The following is a 6,308-nucleotide window of genomic DNA, read 5'->3' as shown; positions in this document are numbered from 1 at the left end:
GCCAAATCCTAGGTACGAGTCCTAGAACTTAATTGATTTTGCCCTAATTTCAGGTGAAGCCATTGAATATTCGGAACCTTCTTCTTTTGAAGAAGCAATTATTCGGCCACTTGTAAAATGGAAAAGAGCAATGGACGAAAAAATGTAATCCTTAATTCAAAATAAAACTTGGAAATTAGTCAAATGATAGTGCTAAGTAAATGGATTTACAAATTGAAAGAAGGTAACAGTCCTTCGATTCTTTAGGATATAAAGTCAAGCTAGTCGTTAAGGGCTTTACTCAAAGGGAAGGTATTGACTATAATGAGATATTTTCCCTTTTGATAAAATAAATGACAATCAAACTAATTTTAGCTCTTGTTGTTCAGTTCTATTGGAAACTTGAACAATTAGATGTTAAAACTATTTTTTTTTTCCATGGTGAATTAGAGGAAAAAATCTATATGATTCAACATCAAGTTTTTAAGGTGAAGCAAAAAAAAATTGACTTTGTATGCAAACTAGATAAAACTGATATTTAGGAGATATAAGATACTCAATTCATATGTCCTTAAAAATTGATATTTAAAGAAGTAATATGATGTCTGTCTGTACAATAACATTAATAAACTTAGTTGTGATCTTTATCTCTTTACTGGCAAGCTCAAGTAAAGAGGATATCACAAGAATTTAGAATATTTTAAAATTTTAAAACTGATTTTGACATGGAAGAATTAGATAATGCCAAAAAGAGTTTAGATATGGTTATTAATAGAAATAGGTCACAAAATAGGTTAACTGTTACATGAACAACCTATTTGGATAGAGTAATAATTTGGATGAAGCAAGCTTAATATGTTTATGTCCCATTGCTACGCATATGAATCTGTCCACTGCACAATCACCTAAAATTGAGGAAGAAAGAAAATAAATGAGTGATATCCCTCATGCAAAATGCTAATGGATCTGTATTGTTTTTCATAACAACCACCAGACCCGATTTAGCCTATGCTATTATGTTCTTTAGTAGATTTATGTCCAATCCTGAAAAATCACATTAGGCTGATTTAAAATAGCTTTTAAAATACTTTGTTGGTACATTTAATCTTGGTCTTTTTTATAAAAAAGTCTGATAAACTAACACTTTCAGGGCATGTATATTTTATTTTGCTTGTGACAAAGATTAGAAGAAATCCACTATTACCTGTTTCTTTACATCGGGGGATAGTTGCATAACATGAAATCTCAAGTGCAATCTATTGTGACACTATCCAACACTAAAGCTGGATAAATGACAATAACTAAGCTATGAAAGAATGTACATGGTTGAAAGGCAATTTAAATTAATTGATTTTTATTTTTAATTTTTTTAATTTTTTTGTTAATTTTTGTGTGTATATATATATATATATATATATATATATTTTTTTTTTTTTTTTTTTTTTTTTTTTTTTTTTGGGGCATGATTCTCCTATTATACTCACTGATTGCTAGAGTGCATTTCTACTTAGAAAAAATCTTGTCTATCATGAGAAGTCCAAACATATTGAGGCGAAGTGATATATTGATAAAAACTTATTAAATATGGAAACTATAGTGCTTTCAATTGGTAATCTTAGATCTTGCTTATCAATTCCATATATTGATACTGGTTAATTCTTTTACACGTAATTGGTTAATGATGATGAATTAGCAATAAATGTACACTTCTGCAAATAGAGAGAGTAATTATATTTGAGAACAAAGGTGACGAGTGAAGAAAATGTGTTCCACAAATGCAACTTATCTTGGGCCATTTTAGTAAATAGCCATTCCTGCCTAGTTGAACTTGGATAGCCCATGTGGCAACACTACAACAAAAATGCTCTTTTACAACACTTAAAAGACAACATTCATTAATTAAATGTTGCTAAAGGGGGTCTATTACAATATTCTAATAAGTGAATGTTGCAATTAGTTAATGTAATTGAGTTTTGACAATATTTTTTAAATAAATATTGCTAATATTACTTTTCACAACGTTTTTTGAATGTCGCGAATTTTATTTATTTTTTTTTTTTTTTTGCGACTTTTGTTGACCATTATTAAAATATAATTCTATTGCAATGTTCAACGCATATTGCTAAAACTATTAATATATAACTTTTTACAGCCTTTTTCAAATATTGCGAAAAAGTCTTACTTTTGCAGCGTTTTCTGAACATTACACAAGTCTCATTTAAAAGTTGCAAAAAGTTTGTACTTTTACTTTTGCGACGTGTGTCAAACGTTGTTAAAATGATCCTTTCCAAATGGAAAGAGAAACTCCTCAAAATCAAATTAATTAGATATTAGCCCTAAATTTTCTTTCTTCCCTCGTCTCCGCTTCTCACCACTTTTATCACTTCCTCTCTCCGAATGCGAGAGCATAATAATGGAGAAATCGGGTATCAAAGTTATCAATTACCTCCTTAAATCCAAGCTCTCTTGGCTTGGTGTCTAATCTTGGCCCAAGTAAATGCCTTCTCTCTCTCATTTTTTTTTATTGAAATTGAAGCAACGTAAGCCTCTGATTCTTTTCCTTTTATCATTAATCAAGGTCCTAAATTTTCTTGAATTGATGAATTACACTTTTTTTTCATTTTTTTTCCCTTTTTTTTTTTGGGGAGGAGGGGTTTGGAAAAAGGTTTAGGGTTCTTATTTTGTTCAGGTTTGGGTTTAACTTGAATTGACATGTTTCGTTTTATTGGTTTCGTATTCTATGACAAGACATTCAAGTGACATTGCGAGAGGAAATCAAAAGTGCTTGTGAGTCTCTTCCATTTGAGAAGTGTGATTATGTTCCAAGAATATTAGTGAGTATCGTTTTATTGAATATTTTGTCGAGAGTTTTCATGGAAGATTGATGATCTGAAAAAGTTGTAAGAAATTATGATTCGGGATTACTTATTACTGTTTTTGTATAACAAGCTAGCTTTTCTTTCTTTGATTTCCTCCCTGCTTAAGCATAGATTCATCTGATACTATTAACTTTAGAGCAACACGCAGTTTAATTTCTCTACCTCCATTGCCCTTACTCTAATATTCCCATGGCAGTAGGGTGTTTAGAAATTTTGAAGAAATGTTTATACTTATAGTATTCCTAACATTTAGAAGGAAAAGGATTTCTGAAATCTTTTACGAGTTAAAGCTCAATATTTTAAGCTGTAATACATTGTTTGTTGGGGATAATTACACTGATATTGTGCATATTATATTCATAAAACGTACCTTATACATTCACGAATTCGAATCAAAGTTCAACTTAATGAACCTAGATTTGAGAAGATAAATAATAATTACCAAATCTGATTCTGAACACATGAATATGGATTCATCCATTTCTATTCTTGAATTTCAACCTTACATGAAATCAAAGAATATTAGTTAATTTCTGAAATCAAATATGATGAAAGAAATTAGAAATAAGGAAAAATATATGCAAGTGATGCAATTGGCCGAGGCAAATGTTTGACACTCTTTCCTCTAGATGACTTTGCCTCGCATTAGTACTAACGATTTTCTGACTATCATCTTCCAAGATACAATGATCACGTCAAGTCATAGTAGCACTTCAAATGACTTTGACCAACGAATTCGAACGAAATTCCCTCTATATCATAACCATGATTTGGATGCAATAAATGTAGACTTCTACAAAGTATTTGATGCAACCTGACATAAAATGAATGATATGGAATTTCAAATGAACGCCCAAAGGATCCTATATATAGAAGTTGAAAGGATGTGGATGAAGGGACACACCCCAAATTCAGCATTTTTTATGAAAAGTTGTAACACTTTATATCAAACCTGCGTTTTTTTGAAAAGCTGGAACACTTCATTCTTTCAATTTTGGGCCGCAGTTTTTCATTCATCCAGAATTGGTTTCAAGATTCCAAATATACCACAACAATCTACTCGATGAGTAGAATAAGTTGGTCTATTTATTTTTGTAATTTGAAAATTGGATCAAATCCGAATATTTGGCCGAAGTTGACACAAAGTCACACATTTTTATTTTTCCAATTTTACACTTAACCAATTTTCGGTTATTTTTGAACCAATTCCAACATAGTTTGAGTACAATAGATGACAACGTCTATGGAGTTGCTCAGATTGAACTAAACCTTACCATGGATGCCATGCCAAGTTTCCTCTTTACTTACGGTGGTAACTATATTTTCCTGATATTGGCTAATGCATTTAAATTGAATATCTATCCAATTGTTATTGTATTGGATTTCATGGATTTTAATTCAGCTTTCAGTGTTGTGGAACTCCAAAGGTAACCAGCCAGAATCTCATAACCTGGAAGCTAAAATCTCAGATTTGCAGAAAAATTACATATGTTAGACATTATTAATATAGTTAATGACAATTAATAGTTGTGATTTCAGAGTATGGCAATCTGAACTTGATAGCGTTTCAGTGTGAGATCAGTTATATGCTAGTCTATGTTGGGGTAGATTTTTGGGTTCACTCAATAGATGTAGCTGGTCAGTTGCAGTACTTTTATGATCTCCTATGTAAACAAGATAATATCTGTGTCACTTATAAGCAAGTATTCTTATCTTCCTGAAACAAATGTAATTTATGTCTTTTTGCTTCTATTTTGTTAATATTTACCTGTTTCTTCTATCTGCAGAACGAGTTTTTCGTGCAGTTTGATGACTTATTTAAGCTTTTCATGTTGATTTTCTGATCTATGCCCTGCTGTATATAAAGTGTGCTTCGCAAATGATTACTAGTAATTTGTCTTGGCTTGTGCTGAGAACGACTTTCTATGATTTGATAAAAACCATGATAAGACCTACTTTAGCTTCAGGATGGCAAGGCATTTGAGTGGGCACTGACTGAATTAAAGCTGACTTCAGTTCTGTTATTGAAATCCAATCAGGCAGAAGAAGAAATTTGCTACCTGTTATGGAAATATTTGCAGTAATATGGGAATACAGTATATACATTATTTTCTTCAGATGCGAGTGAATTTCTTATGAAAATTGAACGTTGGAAGCTGTTACATCTAGTGATAAACACTTTAGTTTAGGATACTTTAGTTAGTTACTACATTTTAAAGTTTTTGTACTTATTTTTCTGGAATTCTCAAGTAGAGTCAATGCATCTTTTATGTGTGGGCTCTTAGTGAAGGCAGTGAAGAGATTGCACTTATCTCTAACTTGGAATTATGATGTTAAAACTTCAATGAAGGCTATTGATTTTCGGTCATTGGATGGTATTGTCTATGTTGACTGATGGGGGGTAGAATATAAATTGCAAGAAACAAAGGGATAGTTACAGCGACGTCCCGAACCTATAAAATAGTTGCAGCTTTTACCAGTGTATAAATACTGTCAGTGCTCAATGAAGATAATTATTTTTCCCAACATCGTAAGAGGTGATCCTGTGTTTGTGCTTTTACCGAAAGGAAGGTATCCCATGGTCCAATCAAAAAACAAAAAGTAATGGTGCCGGCATCATATACTGGTAATCTGCTATTTCTCTCTCTCTTGCCAAATAAGTTGTTGATTTAGGTCTTAAAATAACTAGTGCTGCAATTGTTGTTGATTTAGGGCTTATTCGAATAAGTTGTAATGGGAGTGGGAATTCGTTTGCACGAAACTAGGATGAGCAATTCTGATTTCAGTCAAGATGGTGGGTCTGTCGAGAGGGACATTGAGCAGGTGAACTTTTTCGATTAAAAATCTGTTCCAATTTTTGAGTTTGTGTTCACTTAAAGCCGATGAGTAATTTTTCACTACTTTAGTACTCACCAAGTCTTCATTGCATTGCGGTATGTCTAATCTTGTAGGCTAAAAGATTGGCATCTCAACACCAGAGGAAGGTTGCGAAATGCAATACTGACACAGAAACGTGTAAGGTGGCCATAATTACAATGTAAACAAACGTAGGAGTTGTAAATGAAGTTAGGAGTTTTGTGAAAGTTGACTTTCTATTGATTTAATACTCTTTTTATGGTTTGATATTGTGCCATTATTTTGTTTGTTATGTTTATTTGTTTGTTTAATAGGCAATACGTAAATCAAAATTTTTCTTCAATTTATTGCAGCGATGTGTTTTATATTTATTTTGTATTGATTAATGAAATTATATCGATTTCATACAAGCCCAAAAAACTTTTTAATTTTGTGGTTGATTTGTATAAATCACTATACAAAGAAAAAAAATGCAAAATAAAAAAAAAGTATAAAATGACCTACGGCAATGGTCAAAAAATGTTGCAAAAATAAGGATATAAGCATAAACAACATTTAAAAAACATTGTGCAAAGGTTATTAGCAAGATCTGAA

The 6,308-nt window shown here is 31.5% G+C and overlaps 1 long non-coding RNA gene across 1 annotated transcript; it reads left to right on the top strand.

Moving 5' to 3' along the window:
* The first annotated feature begins 2,275 nt into the window (after window positions 1–2,275).
* Window positions 2,276–5,981, top strand: LOC111388329. Its single transcript, XR_002701549.1, has 3 exons — window positions 2,276–5,484; window positions 5,571–5,681; window positions 5,810–5,981. It is a non-coding gene; the product is annotated as an uncharacterized LOC111388329 (long non-coding RNA).
* Window positions 5,982–6,308: the final 327 nt, after the last annotated feature.

The sequence above is a fragment of the Olea europaea genome, unplaced genomic scaffold (assembly GCF_002742605.1).
Source record: "Olea europaea var. sylvestris unplaced genomic scaffold, O_europaea_v1 scaffold488, whole genome shotgun sequence".
NCBI lineage: Eukaryota > Viridiplantae > Streptophyta > Magnoliopsida > Lamiales > Oleaceae > Olea > Olea europaea.
The sequence above is the reverse complement of the archived record's forward strand: the minus strand, read 5'-3'. Positions and strand labels throughout refer to the sequence as shown.